Raw genomic sequence first — 16,767 nt, forward strand, 5'->3', positions numbered from 1 at the left:
GAAGAGCGGATGAAGTGGTGGAGGTTGTGAGGTCCCGTGGCTAGATGATGCGTGGTCAGCGCTGTGCGTCCGGACAGACGGGTGCGATGTAGGGGATGTTTTGTCGGGCCTGAGAGAGGGATTCCCCGCTGGCTCCGGACGAGGAACACCACCGGAGCGCCGGAGCGCCAGAGCACGGCCTCCTTCAGGATCCGACGTCGGGCAGAAGAGGTCGCGGACCGGGATGAGGACCGTTGAGAAGAGTCCCGCGGAGCCGGGGTGAAATTTTGCTGTGCTCGCTGGGGTGTGGGGCGAGTTGTTCCCCTAGGTGCGTTCACCGGGACAGATGGGAGCGGTGGAGATCCGCTGAAATCATTTAAAATCCTGGGAGGTGAAGAAGAAGGCTCCAGGTTCACAGCCAGTGGTGGAAATTCGTGTGAGTCCAGGATGTTAAAACGATTTTGAAGCTGGATGTCACAGGTTGAGGGAGCATGGAATGACAGCCTCTCCCTCCTCTTGCGGTCGCCAACAACCACCCAGGTGTCCGTGTGTAAAGGAGTGGAGCTGACTGGGACCTTGGGTTTAGCCCCGAGCTGGAACCAGGGGTCCTCAGGAAAGGCGGATGTAGTGGAACCAGCGGTCGGTGCGGTAGAGCCAAGTATTGAGGCAGTGGTGGTGGCAGCCAGAGCAGGAGCAGCAGCGGGTGGAGTGAAGCCTGCGGCCAGGGGCCGTAGTTGCGCGCTGCGTGGAGTCAGTAGTCGAGTAGGGAGCCGTGGCCTCAAGGTCTTTACCGGAAGCAGAGACTTGTGCAGGGCCGAAGAGGATAGTGTCCAGGTGTCTCTCAGCTTCCTGGATTTTGTAGAGAGTGGAAATCCTCTGCTCCAGCTCAGCGATTTTCTTGCCGAGGGCGAAACAGCTTTGACAGCCAGATGGCGAGGTAAGTGGAGCCATGGCTAGCTGAGCTGTGCTCAGCTAGTTTACTTTTCTTGAGATCGAGGCGTCCGATTACAGAAATTAAGGCCCACTGCAGCTGACTACTTTGGTACCGGCACGGTGGTGGTGGTCCTGAGGCTCATGGGGACTTCTGCCTTGGCCAGTGACAGGTTGCAGATGTCAGTGAAGACCTCAGCCAGCTGTTCTGCACAGGCTTTAAGCACGTGGCTGGGTATGCAATCAGGGTCAGCAGCTTCATGGACGTTCACCCTGCCGAGTGCAGAACGCACGTCATAAGTGGAGAGCTGGCTGGTTGTGTGTTGTCCTGGTCGAAGCGAGTGTAGAAGTTGTTGAGCTCATTGGGGAGGGAGGTATTGCTGGTTGATGAGGCTGTCTTTTTTGGCTGTGATGGCCTGGATGCCCTGCCACATGTGGCAGAGGTCTGCGTTGTTGTGGAAGTGCTCCTAAATCTGTAGCTTGTGAGTGTGTTTAGCTTCCCTGATGCTCCTCCTCAGGTTAGCTCTAGATGAGCTGTAGGTTGGTGTGTCACCAGCTCTGAAGGCAGTGCCATATTTCTTTAGTTAGGGCGTGGACCTTACTGTTCATCTAAGTCTATGAGTCAATGTCTATGGATCCATGGAGTCCAGCGTGGCCCGGGTGGCGAACAAAGTCCATTCTGTGTGTTGGAACTGGTGCTGGAGTGTGGTGTCCGCTCCCTCTGGCCATACTTTAGCAGTCCTCACTGACAGCTTCACACATCTGATGAGTGGTGTGTACTTGGGAAGTAGGAACAATGAGAGGTGATCAGATTGTCCCAGATAGGGGAGGGGGTGGCTTTGTAAGCCTCAGGAATGTTTGCATAAACATGGTTCAGGGTTTTTTCTTCTCTGGTGGGGCAGGAGACATTCTGGTAAAATTTGGGTAGAACAGTCCTCAGGTTGGAGTGGTTGAAGTCTCCAGCAACAACAAAGGCTCTATCAGGGTGTGCAGTTTGTTGTTTGTGGTAGCAGCATGCAGTTCTTTCATTGCTATTTTAGCATTAGCATCCGGGGGATTTAAGCTGTAGTTATCACAGCGGATGTGAACTCTCTAGGCAGATAAAAAGGCTTGCACTTGATCATCAGATATTCCAGATTAGAACAACAGTGACTCCCAGTGATAACAGAGTCTGTACACCAAGTTTTGTTCACGTAGATACACAGTCCTCCACCCCTGATCTTACTGCAGTGCTCTGTCGTTCTGTCCGCTCTGAAGACGCAGCGTCCTTGCAGCTCATGTTGTCTGGGATGCTTTTGTTAAGCCACGTTTCAGTGAAAATCATGACATTGCAGTCCATAAACATTCTTTGTGATGTGATCCGAAGTCATAGCTTGTCCATTTTGTTCACCAATGACTGAACATTGAGGAAGATACTGGGTAGCGGCAGCCGGTGCAGTGTTAGCCATAGCTTTGTCCGTAGACCTTTGTTTACGATCTCGACATTGCTGATGGTTGCTTCTGGTAGCTGAGTCACTCTCCTTCACTGTCCTAGTGATCTCTTGGGGGAGCGGAATTTTGTTGAATACACTACTTGTGCATCAAAATCGTAAATCCAAAAGTTGCTGTCTGGTTTAGGAACTGTTCGCAAAGCGGTACTGAGCGAACAGCAAACCTGTAAGAAACTATATCGCGAATTGTAGTGAGATACTGAGCCTTGCATTGTGCATGTGCCACCATCTTGATTGAATGGGACTCGAATGGGACATGACACCCGACTCAGAAATAATTGATGTATAAAGAAGTCTACTCACTAGTGTGTATGAAAATACATCCTCTACATCATCATCAAACAACATGTTACAGCTCTCTCTCCCCCTGAGCCAGTGAAACACACCAATCTGGGAGCTGAAGCCCACTCTCCTGCTGGCCTGGCGGTGCCTTTCCAACACCAGTGAACTTCACCTCATAACTCTACTCCAGACACACCTTCAGATCCCTGAGGAGGGATGTAATGTTAACAGGACTGTTCAATCTTATTGTTCAAAGCGCTGGCATGTTTGAGAGCGGAAACAGACTGAAAATGGATCTGTGAAAACATCATACCACGAATGGAAGTCCGCTCAGGTCACTGTGCCTGAAACCTGCCAGTACAGGTAGAAGGGGGTTGAACTCAAAGTTTGGGGTGCTGACAATAACTGCCACTGGAGTCATGTAACCAAACACCACCTCAGAGAAGTGCTCCACATCATCAAGAGTGAGGTGCTCTATGCTGCAGACAACCAGGGAGGAAATATGGTGATAAATAATGGCACAGAGGGACACAGACAAACAGAAAGATGGAAACCACACAGATAGAAAGACAGCAAGGTAAACATGGAGAAAATGTTTAAAAACTTAACAGCCAACCAGCCCCTTACAAAACTGGTCACCAGATCAAATCCTCTGAGGAGCATGTCTTTTTGTGTGACTGAGCCCTGGTAAAGCTCAATGCGCAGCTGGTCATAACTTGGCTGCAGGTAGTTAGTTGATACAGGAGCTAATCCATGCCTGAAGGAACATACAAGCAGACTGTACTCGTAATCAATAAACACAGTATGAGAAAACACAATACACACAAGGTACTTGAGGGGTGAGAGATCGGGCAATGCTTTGGCCATCACTTGCACAAACATTCACATTTGAGAAGTTACAACCAGCGAATAATTTGCCTCATGAAACAACTGAAACAATGTATGACCTGGGGCCTCATTTATAAAACATTGCGTAGAATCCACACTAAAAGTGTGCATACGCCCAAAAGCTGAAAATGGCGTATGCCAAAAAATATTCGGATTTATAAAACCATGCGTACTCACACCTGTACGCAATTTTCCATTTATAAATCACACTCCACCTGGAAGATTGCACAGGTGGATTCACCTCACATCCCGCCCCCGACACACCCACATTTTACCATGAATGGTCAATGCAAAGTTCCTCATGAATGTCTTTGCATATAAATATGCCTGCTGATCAATGGCATTTTACATTCAATCATGACAGAGAAAAGAAAAAGAAATTTTACGGAGACTGAAATCGAGGTGCTTGTGGGTGAGGTGGAGGCCAGAAAGGATATTTTCTTTGGTGGTCACAGTAGTGGCGTCACGAATAAAATGTGCGCGCAAGAGTGTGCCACATTGAAGTGCACCTCCTCTGCGCTCTGCGGGTTGGTAAAGGGGGTGAGGAGCAAGCACTTTAGGGGGTAGCCACTGTCACCTGCAAGGTATAACAGAAGAGTAATTATAAATCAGGCTTTAATGGGTAGAATCTATACAATGGTGTTTATGTAACTACCCAGGAGCCAGCCATCACGCGCAGCGCCTGCCTGCAGTCTACTCCCTACACTACTGTGCATCAGGATGAATGAGTCACGTGTTGACCCAGGCCACCGTGCCACTACATTTGTCAAGATCATGTCCGAGGTACAAATAATTTGTACATTGAGTGAATGCACATTTTTTCGGTTCACATAAGCAAATTGATTTTCACTCTGAGCCCCTATAGCAATGTGAGTGCAATCAATTGCGCCGATTACATTTGGGAAACTGGACATTGCTGCAAATTGCCTTTTAATGTTGGCCTGTTCACCTGCAGTGTAAGGAAACCTGATGTATCGACTGGTCATTTTTATAATGCCATCCAAAACGGCTGGCATTATGGTGCTGAGGGATGGCTGTGATATCCCAGACCTAAGGACATAATTTAACTGAATTATATCATACCCAAAAGGGGCTTTAGACTGACAATGTAACATTATATAATATTAATCATATCAAACACTTACCTGTCGGCTAGTTCCCGCTGAAAGGAGCCAGTCGCCAGAAACCCCAGAGTGGTCAGCACCTGGATATGTGTGGGTAGGATGATTAAAAAAAAAAAGAGGATTAAAAATTTATTATAAAAAAAATTTGGAACAGGTCCTTTAAAATCAAGGGGTGAGCACTGTGTTTAAAACCAAGGAGGCAGACAAGGTGTCATGGTCTGGGGTTTTGTTCAGCCATTTTGTATTTATATTGACCCTTTTTTCCCTTTGCTTCAGCTGGCTCGGTGCGGAGATGCGGGGCCGTTCGGCTTGGGGGCGAGGCACACGAGACGCACCTGCTGCTCATTGGCAATTAGCCAGCTTATGCTCCATTCACAATCATCCCTGTGCCAGACTATTCCTCAGTCCAGCGTGTTCACCCGTGTCTCTCGTCCTCGAGCCTTTCTCTTGTCCATAGCCTCGTTATTGTGTATTGGAAGATATTTGTGCTATCCGCCAGTTTTGTTAAAGGCGTGATTTCTGTTTCAAGCATACGTAAGTCTTGTCTCTCCCTTTTTGGAGTTTTTCTGTTTATTTGATTACTTTGGGTTTTCTATAGAAGTTATTCCTCCGCCAGTTTTGTTTTGGGCGTGTTTTCTGTTACAAGCATCTATAAGTCTTGTCTCTCCCTTTTGGAGTTTTTTTGTTTGTTTGTTGACTTTGAGTTTTTTCCCTTCGTGGTGCTTTTTAGTTGTACTTTGTTTTCTAATAAAGTCCAGATTTGAGACTCTGCAATTTGGGTTCTGGCCTTGATTACTCGCCGTAACACAAGGTTCTCAATTAAAACGAGATTGTTTTTTTTTATTGCAGTCCGTTTTTTTGTGTCAAGACACAATGATAACTTTTCTTGTTAAAATAAAAATAAAACAACAAGTGTCCTTAAAAACTGTCCTTAAAATGCGCCAACAGTCTTTAATGGTGACTTAAAATCCATTAAAGAAACAGTCCAGTCCAGTCTAAGCAGGAGGTTAAAAGGATAAAAATGACGTCCATCGCCACACCACGCTCGGGTCTCCTCCTCGGGCTCCGACAGGAGAACGGACCACCGGCTGAGGACCTGAGGCGATAACCACAGCGGCAGTGGGGGTGCACAACACAGAACAATGGAAAATGCCTTCCTTACTGGTGCCAGAGTGCTACTGTAAGTCAGTCAAGGTACTCATGTGGCCGGGCAGAGCTCCTCACTCTGCCGCTGCCTGAAATCGCGTTGCAACACTCTGGCTTCCCCTCAGCTGTCGCTGGCACCTTGCGGCTCTCTCTCCGTCGGTGTCCTTCGAGGCGGACTCTCCACCGCTCACCGTGGCAGTATCGTCGTCTCCTTACTGCTCGCTGCTTGTTATCTCCACCGCCTGTTTTTTCCTGCCCGCGTCTGCCTTGCTGCACCGCTTTGCCTTGCTGCACCTGCCCTCTCTTGCTGCACACTTCGGGGGGATCCTCTTATGCCCCTCCTCCTCGCGTCTGGTATGTGGCTCCCTGCTCCGCTCCTCCTCTCATTGGTCAGTCGCTGTGGAACGTGCTTCACAGGTGTGGGTTATTACATACTCACATAATCGCCTGGCCGGAAGTAAAACAAACTCAAAATCAGTTCACGTAAAAACCATGCAATAAACATAAAATCACCACAAACCAATAAAACAATAAAACCATGCAGGAGAAATATAAAACCATATAGAATAAAAACAGAATAAATACACCAAAAAAGAATAATTTACACTTTCGCCGTGTGACATATGCACCGGGATGGCGCTGTTCTGGCAGGTGGGTCTATCTAACACTGGGTCCTGTTCAGCACATAGATCCAAGAGCACCGCTCTAGGGAATCTAAATCAGCTTATTAGCCAGTCATCATCATGGGCCAGGAAATCTCCATGGTCCCCAAAACTTCTCTCCATCCTGATCCTACCATTTGCGTGATCTTCCAGCAGTGCCAGCGCATCCATTGTGCAGCATTACGCACGAGTGTCACGGCACTATTTATATGCTTACTCAGCAAAGTGAATGATTGTTACACACCTTGTCACAATTAATACTAATCCATCAGTGCCATCCACCGCTCTGTATCATTTGAAGATGGAAGTATGATATATGAACATACAGTAGTAGGCCTAACGGCTAACTAAAGGAACACATCTATAACACTGCAGACTTGGGTGTTTATGATTACGCGGGTCTATAAGTATGATATGTGATGACATTAAATGTATGAGATCAATCTGGCTTCAGTTCACCACCTCACGATCTGCACCGCCAGTTCCCCATGTCTCCAAAATGTTCGTACGCAAGCATCAAAGTTGGCGTACCGGTGCGCACATTCTCACGTTAAGTTTATTTTTTATAAATCACAACCTTTGCGTAGGAGGTTGCGTACGCAACTTTCAAGCCCCTTTTTGTGGGTAAGCAAGGCCCAGAACTTTTTTTTCTGACCAGAAGATTATTTCTCTGTTGTGGATTCATCAATAAATAGACAGATCCGCCACATTGTGCCACACATTGATATCAGAAGAAAGCTCTCCAGTTTTAACCACATGCCGGCCCCTGAATGAGTAACAGTGAATACTCAGTCACATCTTTGATTTCTAATCACACATACATCTTTTTTTTATTTTTTTTTATTGTGGCACCATTGATGTCCACTCCAACCAGGAGTTCAATCTCACGGTTTTTTGAGAAGGCTGCACTCACTGCAGCCCAAGTCCACCACCTGAGGAGAGACATTCCACACATACACCTGGACAACAGTCTTATTCATGTGAAAGTTATCACGGCAAGTAACCCAAACCACTAAGAAGGTAAATTTCAGCTCATGTCTTGATTTGGGAAAGGCTAAAGTCAGGTTTGCCTGTGTTAACTGAAGGACGCGCATGAAAAAGTGAAAAAGTCAACCGAGCTAACGCACGTGATGGTTTGGCGTTTGCATTCATTTATCGTGAAACGTTGCTCAAACAAACTCTGGCTTTGACGCTAAAGTCATAAATCCGTTTCTCATGAAAACAATAGCTAATTTACCTTTTTGGGTTTATGCCTTTTGACAAAATCGATGACAAACTGATGTCTCTGTCTGTGAAGCGGCGGACTGAACACTGGAGTCATCTTTAGTCAGCGTCTCTCCTGTGATGTGTGCTGTTCCACTTGATTGTGTTGTGTTCTCTGCTCATATCTTCTGTACATATTCTCAGCATAATCCCATCTTTTCTTGACAATCCTAAGAACTGATGCCAGAAAGGCTCAACTTTGTAATTGGTTAGTAACCCTGAAGGTTGTTACATCTGTAGAGAGAACACTGCATGAAAAACCAAATTTTCGACCCGTAAATCCCCGCGAATTTCGTTGATTTTTGGCGATTTACGGCAAGTTTACGGGGAACTTCGCCGGCGGGGGGCGTGGTTAATCGCGCCTTCGCGAAGGTGCGAATAGCTCTAATTAGCACATGAATGCTACCGACATTGATCTACTCAGGTTGGCCTGCTGACTTCACAAACAACCATTGGATGATTCCACAGGCATTTTAAAAGGAAACCATCATGTGATTGGATAGCAACTCCAATCACATGAGTGAGTGATCATGTGATTGGATGACAACACTGCTGCTATTGGTCATCTGTGTGCCACAAATAATAATAATAATAATAAATACATATTAAATTCAGATATTATATAATAAGTTAATATATAAAAAATAGAAAAAGAGCAGAAGAACAGCTGGCAGTGCTTTTCCCTGAATCATGAGGCAATTGGGTCACAGCCATCAGTTGGTCCTCTGGTCATACATGGGACATACAATTAATTTGATCTACAGATTCGTTTACACATCCTTCCTTCCACCTACTGGTCTTCATTGTGTGTGTGTGTGTGTGTGTGTGTGTGGTGCGTGTGTGTGTGTGTGTGTGTGTGTGTGTGTGTGTGTGTGTGTGTGTCTCAAGGGTCTGTCCAAATGCAGTGGAAGAGATTGAAAATGGCTCCCAAGACTGGATGGCCTTGTGGTGGGATCCGGTCTAGGGAGAGAAAATTTGTCACTGAAGACAAAGCACTTGAAATTGTATTCATTCTTCTTTGCACTCAAAACAGTCTCATAGACCAGCTGCTCATGCATAATCACAAATCTGAAGTCATATTTTTGAATAACGTGTGAAATCTTAACTTCATGGGCTGCACGGTGGCGCAGCAGGTAGTGCGGGTGCCTCACAGCAAGAAGGTTGCCGGTTCGATCCCCGGGTCAGGCGGGGCCTTTCTGTGTGAAGTTTGCATGTTCTTCCCGTGCATGCGTGGGTTCTCTCCGGGTACTCCGGCTTCCTCCCACAGACCAAAAACATGCTCATTAGGATAATTGATGACTCTAAATTGTCCGTAGGTGTGAATGTTTGTCTGTCTTTGCATGTGGCCCTGCAATCGGCTGGTGACCGGTTCAGGGTGTACCCCGCCTCTCGCCCATTGTAGCCGGGATAGGCTCCAGCCCCCCGCAACCCCGAAAGGGATAGGCGGTATAGATAATGGATGGATGGATCTTAACTTCATAATGTTTTATATGGTCACAGTGACCTTTGACCTTTGAGCTTGTGAATGTCACCCTGGGCATTGTCTTATCCATAATAATACATTGTAAGTCATTTGTCAATTGTATTTTCTGTATTAATCTGAATCTGTAAAGTTATTAAATAACGTAATGGAGTAAAAAGGTACTTTCCACCGCTGTTGCAAATGTATTTTACATTATGGGAGCAGCCCCCCTTTCCCAGTAAAATGAAATAAACAAAACTGCTTAATGCTGTCTCTACACCATGCCCTAGAAAAAAAATACTACGTAGTACTACTAATAATATGTAGCGGTTAATGCACATTATGCGTCAATATCAACTGAAAAATGTTGCAAATACAGTTGCTGTTGCTGTCTGTGTCACTTGAAACAGGTTGACAGAGTGGATTTGTTTGGAATGACTCAGCATTACTTGAACCACATGACCCATGGCAGCGAGATCAAAGAGTGCAGCAACTCTCTTACTCAATGTGCTGGCGGTGACTTATGGTTTTGTTGAAATGTAGGTTTTCCATGTTTTTTTTTCTCTTAAACCTCTTTTTGGATGCTTAAAAAGCAGCTCGAATTCTTATTGAGAACATAAAGATGAATCTTTGGATCACAAAGTGACGAATGCCCAAGAGAATATGATCTTCACTGCACTGAGAAAATCATGTCATCATACAACAAATAATGAGCAGTATTGCATGGCAGCCTGTTCACACCTTGATAGATAATGATGTCTACAACCACAGGGGGCATGCCTCCAATCAAAGGTGTTAAGAAAACATATTTTAACATAAACACATCGTGCACATCTCCTCATTAAAAACATGATGCAGTAGTTTGGAAACGGGGAAAGTTGTATTCCCAAAATAGTATGGGCTACTTAGTATTTCAGCCACATAATCCAAAATTGGGTTACAAAGTCAAAATCATGGATCAATGCAAAGGAAGTGGACAGCAGACCACAGTGAACATGAGCCACAAATTTAAGTTTGTAACTTACAGTACAGACACAACACTTGACTGCTATGGCTCAGTTCATTTTAATTACTGAAATGTTTTTCTATTATTTTAGATTTCCCATTGCCAGGAGAAAAGTTTGCTGTTCTTTTTTTTCTGGTGTGTTACATTAACCATAACCAATGCACCGGAAAACAGGGAACAGCAGAAAACAGCGTGAAGACGTGACAATATAATGGTGATCACTTTTTTTCTATCTTTAATTAGATGAAAATGGTGAAAAGGAGTGTAATGCTGCTGGATATTCAATTGATATCAGACAATGCTAACGTCTGAAACTTAAATGAGTGCCATCAAAAGGGGTGAAAATTAGTGCGTCTGTCCATCTGGGTGTTATGTTTCCATCACTGCAGAAAAACAGAATGTAGTTTCACTCTTATTTCTACTGATTTCACAGCACTGAGGCTGTGATAATCAAAGCCACCTCAAGTCTTCTAGAGTGCCTTGAGCACTGAGTCAGTATGTCAGGCACTTCAACGTGTCGCCTCTATCGTGGAGAGGAGAAAGTTTTTAGTTTTATTTAGTGGATCATTCTTGTCTACTTATCTGTTTAGCTGTCTTCTATTTTCTGTCTACATTACCCCCTTCATCATATTTTGCAAAAACACAGAGTGTTATATCACTGCCATGCTAACAACACACAAATGGACCTCCCTTTGAGACCTGACTGACCTGATGTGCTGAAACACCTGTTTGACTGCCTAAATGACAAAGTTTTGTATGGCTCATGACTCATTAAACCTAAATGAGAGTAAGATGGGAATTCTTTTTTTTTTTTAATCTCCAAGTCTTGGTAAAAATCTAGTCTGTGACCTCAGACCACTGTGTGACTGTCTTGGCATTTTAATTGATAAACATAATCAATGCTTTTACTTCTTCTGGATAATTGCAATGCACTATATTTCGGGCTTCACATGATCCCCAACAGGGATGGTGGACACATTTGGGGACTGCAAGGAAGGAAGCCAGACCTAGAGGTGTATTTGGCGATGAAATTATTAAATTGAAATGCTTCTCTGTGGTTGGCCGACAGAACCAGGGACACAGGAAAGGTGTGATGAGAAACTTGAGCCAAAATCCAACCATCTAAAGCAGCAGTGAGAGCAGACACAAGCAGTTCTGAGGTTATTCTACAATGGAGGGCTAAATTTCTGACCAAGAGCAGTCATCAGCAGAGCAAGGAGAGGTAAGGGGAGCTGATTGTAACAAAGGGTTGCTTGGATTAGCATTCTAGGATGAGATGGGAACAAAGAGACACTCTGGCTCACTTTTACCCCCACTGCTACTGCTGAGCTATTCCTTGTGTTATGATTGTTATGATTTGTTGCATTTGTTTAGTGTATCCGGGATGCTGTGTGTGTGTGTGTGTGTGTGTGTGTGTGTGTGTGTGTGTGTGTGTGTGTGTGTGTGTGTGTGTGTGTGTCTCAAGGGTCTGTCCAAATGCAGTGGAAGAGATTGAAAATGGCTCCCAAGACTGGATGGCCTTGTGGTGGGATCCGGTCTGGGGAGAGAAAATTTGTCACTGAAGACAAAGCATTTGAAATTGTATTCATTCTTCTTTGCACTCAAAACAGTCTCATAGACCAGCTGCTCATGCATAATCACAAATCTGAAGTCATATTTTTGAATAATGTGTGAAATCTTAACTTCATAATGTTTTATATGGTCACAGTGACCTTTGACCTTTGAGCTTGTGAATGTCACCCTGGGCATTGTCTTATCCATAATAATACATTGTAAGTCATTTGTCAATTGTATTTTCTGTATTAATCTGAATCTGTAAAGTTATTAAATAACGTAATGGAGTAAAAAGGTACTTTCCACCGCTGTTGCAAATGTATTTTACATTATGGGAGCAGCCCCCCTTTCCCAGTAAAATGAAATAAACAAAACTGCTTAATGCTGTCTCTACACCACGCCCTAGAAAAAAAATACTACGTAGTACTACTAATAATATGTAGCGGTTAATGCACATTATGTGTCAATATCAACTGAAAAATGTTGCAAATACAGTTGCTGTTGCTGTCTGTGTCACTTGAAACAGGTTGACAGAGTGGATTTGTTTGGAATGACTCAGCATTACTTGAACCACATGACCCATGGCAGCAAGATCAAAGAGTGCAACAACTCTCTTACTCAATGTGCTGGCGGTTTTGTTGAAATGTAGGTTTTCCATGTTTTTTTTTCTCTTAAACCTCTTTTTGGATGCTTAAAAAGCAGCTCGAATTCTTATTGAGAACATAAAGATGAATCTTTGGATCACAAAGTGACGAATGCCCAAGAGAATATGATCTTCCCTGCACTGAGAAAATCATGTCATCATACAACAAATGAGCAGTATTGCATGGCAGCCTGTTCACACCTTGATAGATAATGATGTCTACAACCACAGGGGGCATGCCTCCAATCAAAGGTGTTAAGAAAACACATTTTAACATAAACACATTGTGCACATCTCCTCATTAAAAACATGATGCAATAGTTTGGAAACGGGGAAAGTTGTATTCCCAAAATAGTATGGGCTACTTAGTATTTCAGCCACATAATCCAAAATTGGGTTACAAAGTCAAAATCATGGATCAATGCAAAGGAAGTGGACAGCAGACCACAGTGAACATGAGCCACAAATTTAAGTTTGTAACTTAGATTACAGACACAACACTTGACTGCTATGGCTCAGTTCATTTTAATTACTGAAATGTTTTTTCTATTATTTTAGATTTCCCATTGCCAGGAGAAAAGTTTGCTATACTTTATTTTTTCTGGTGTGTTACATTAACCATAACATTGTTTATCCATGTCTGTGTTGTCTGCTTTGGTGGTGTTTTATTCTGCTGTGTAAGTGGCAATTATTTCATTTCTGTCTGATAGATATAGTCAAAGCAATAACTAAATAAAACATTACAAAGATGGAGAACAGGGTGTGAGAGATGTCGATCTCAGTTGTGATCAGGGGCAACTCCCGACAAATTTCCCTAGGGGGGCAACTGTTGCAATGATGGCTAAGATGACCCATTCAATGAGTAAAATAATAATAAATAAAAGTCAGTCACTTTACAGTGTTACAATGTATTGTTTAATTTGGTTTTCCTGTTCAACCACTAGATGGTAACACCAGACATGAATTGTACATACTAAACAGTATTTTTGTATAGTTATATCAAGTTAACTGTCTCAAATACAATAAATTAGGTTCCACAATAAAACACTACCACCATGGCATCAGCAGATACATTGTCACCTACTAGTTTGCCCATGAAATCACTGTTAGCACAGTCTACAATTTATAGGCACCATGGATGTCATAGCAATAATCAAATCAAATCAAATTATACTATCATCAAAACTGTAATTAATCAAATCTTAACAGAACATGTTCAGTATATACAATTTGGCTGGCAATATGCAAGCAATACAACTATTTACAATTCAACATTTGGAGAGCACAACATAACACAACTCACCATTTAATAACACACTCACTCATCACTCGACAACTGAACGGTAATTGCCTTAATGAAATGATGGAGTTGCAGTTGCTAGCCATGTCGATCTTACAGTATCCCGAGTCCCGACAGTGTGCGCTGTAAATATCTTTTTTTTCGTGCACTGTGTGTATAGTCCGAACACGCATCAGTGCGTATGAATAGTCTGCTGCGAAATGTTTAAATCCGGTCCCAAATCCTTCACACTTTTCCTGTCCACATCCAGCATGAGACTGATCTTGCCATCCGATTCACAGCTTCTGATTGGAATTTTCCGGTCCACCTTAAAAGTGTCATAACGCCTGTAGGTGGCGGTATTCAGTCGTTTTTCTAATTCATAAACTGAGACCATGAAACGTTGTAGGACGATGAAAAGAAAATCAACCCTTGATTGCAACGGTATTTAATTAATCTAAAAACATGCATGCATGTTCTATAAAAGCTTTGCTATCGCCGAAACAGGGACTGGTTGGCCATAATCAGCAACATACATCTGACTGGTTTCTTTAGTGATCTGGCTAAAAATCAAAACCACGTTGAATAAAAAAGTTGACATGTTAAACACTTTTATTGATTTGATTTTATTGCTTAGGACATCAGCGCTCCATGGCATGGTGTCACTCCAGTAGTGGTGCTTGATTGACATTTAATGCAGCTCTAGCCTTAAGATGTTCTTCAATTTAGCCACGGAGATCTCTTTAACTGTATATCCATATTATATGATTAACAATATCTCTTAGAGTAGCTTAGATTAATATCTCTCTCAGCTTACAGTATTTACAAAAATCAGTGAAGTTGTTAATGTAAAGCATTAATTATATTCTGTTGATACTGTTTTAAATTGAGTATGTTAAAAAAGGTGAAGCTAATTTTTTCACTTTATTTTATTTATTTTTGGGGGAATTTCAATTCATCATTGGTAATGTAAAATCATACAATGTCTGATAGTCAAAGCAATAACTAGATAAAGAATTACAAAGACAGAGAACAGGGTGCCAGAGACGTCGATCACAGTCGTGATTGTTTGAAGGAATGTGATAGTGGGGGACTGAATGATACATTTGTATTTGACGATTCTAAGCTGTGGAAAAAGCAAGCTGTTGGGAGGACGTTTGGAAACGATGAACGGGAGGAGAGAGATGATGGGCAATAGGAAATTACGAAATGTAGAAGAGATAAATATCTCATCTCATGAATAAGTGAATCAGAGGGCTGCTGCAGCTCAGCAGCTCTCTGGTCAGATCCACAGTCACTGTCTCTGATGATGGAGTCAGTGGAAGCACTGACTTCTTCATCAAAACACTGCTGCCCTGTATCACTCTGCTTACTGTGACACTCAACTTGTTGGTCATCATCTCCATCTCCATCTCCCACTTCAGGCACAGACTGCTCTTGAAATATAACAGCTAAGAGTGTGTATGAGTTTAATTCATGGTTGGAAGCTTTGTTTGTTTTACGTTGTTATATACAAACAAGACAAGCCACAAATCTCAGTACTTTCATGTGTAAATGAAAATGTTATTCTCATTGTGTTTTTGTGAATAAATGTGTCACAATTGCAACAGTCATGATGAAAATCGCCTTAATAATATCACCAAACTACAGTAGTAATTGGTTCATAAACTGTGTTGCTCAGTGATATTATAGAGCTTTATGTGGCATGTAGGGTATGTAGAGTTTGGTTTTCACATTGCTGTGTTGACAAAAGTAAAATTCTATATTCTGTCTATATTCTCACAATGATTGCTGTGAGTTGATAAAATTTGCACTGGATATGAAGCACTAATCCCAATCTCCCCCTCCAGGCACCTCCAGACACCCACCAATCTCATCCTCCTCTCCCTGTCTGTGTCTGACTTGCTGGTGGGCCTTACAGTGATGCCACCTACAATCACCATGCTGCAGTCCTGCTGGTTTCAGTATAAAATATCATGTGCTCTTATGTAACCGCGTGGCTTCATCCTCACCTCTGCCTCTGTTGGAAACATGGTGCTCATATCAATGGATCGCTATGTGGCTATTTGTTACTCTCTGCGTTATTCTTCCAAGGTAACACCAAGCAGAGTTCAAATCTGTGTCTCTGTGTTGGACCTGTTCTGTTATCTACAGTGTTATAAGACTGAAAGATTATTTGTCACAAATAGATTTGTCTAATTCCTGCTACCAAGAATGTGCAATTGTCATAAACTACATTTCAGGGACAGTAGACTTGCTTCTCACCTTTTTCGGCCCTGTTACTCTGATCATAAGAAAGCAGAGATGAGAGCTGCTAGAACTCTTGGTATTGTCCTTCTTGTATTTATGCTTTGTCTGTGTCCACACTACATTCCTTCTATAACAGGACAGGACACCACAGATGGTGTTGAGTCATCAGTTCAAGGTTGGCTGTTCTATTGTAACTCCAGTTTCAATCCTCTGATCTATGCCTTTTTCTACCCCTGGTTTAGAAAATCAGTTAAACTCATCGTCAGCCTTCAGATACTGCAGCCAGGTTCCAGAGAGGCCAAGATCATGTTGATTTAAGAAATAGAAAAGAAATAGAAAAAAATAGAAACTGACCAAACACAGAAAAACAGAGAAGACAGAAAAAAAGAAACACATTCAGGATGTAAACCACTATAATCTGAAACAACCATTATCAGGAAAGATGGCATTATAACAATCTCGGTTTGGAAAGCTATTGAATATTCAGTTGTGCAGGAATAGTCTGCAGCTAGTATGTCAGCTAGTGAAATGTTGCTCACATTAGCTACCTGCATTTAGAATATAACCTGCTATTATTTGACCATCAACTAACTACAGCTGGTTACATAAAATGCCACTATTGACTAGAGTCATGAGAGGTCAGCTCATGAGTTAAAATGCCAGCGAGCGTGCTTGAGAAACACTGAATGGGTCTGTACTCTGATGTACTGTACGGATATGGGGTTACAGACGTGCTGACGTGCTGAGGTAAGCGTATCGTCTCACTTCCTGTTTCTGGTTGCTGCCTTATGAGTAGTGTGCGTTTGTCG

At 43.0% G+C, this 16,767-nt stretch overlaps 2 protein-coding genes and 1 pseudogene across 2 annotated transcripts in view; 2 read left to right on the forward strand and 1 right to left on the reverse strand.

Moving 5' to 3' along the window:
• The window catches only part of LOC139329877 (mitochondrial adenyl nucleotide antiporter SLC25A24-like), a 378,717-nt gene that overhangs the window by 85,719 nt on the left and 276,231 nt on the right, over nucleotides 1–16,767 (reverse strand). The window lies entirely within an intron of this gene.
• The window catches only part of LOC139329891 (EEIG family member 2-like), a 354,478-nt gene that overhangs the window by 73,572 nt on the left and 264,139 nt on the right, over nucleotides 1–16,767 (forward strand). The window lies entirely within an intron of this gene.
• On the forward strand, nucleotides 8,874–16,276 carry LOC139330118 (trace amine-associated receptor 13c-like; annotated as a pseudogene).

The sequence above is a fragment of the Chaetodon trifascialis genome, chromosome 4 (assembly GCF_039877785.1).
Source record: "Chaetodon trifascialis isolate fChaTrf1 chromosome 4, fChaTrf1.hap1, whole genome shotgun sequence".
Lineage (NCBI taxonomy): Eukaryota > Metazoa > Chordata > Actinopteri > Chaetodontiformes > Chaetodontidae > Chaetodon > Chaetodon trifascialis.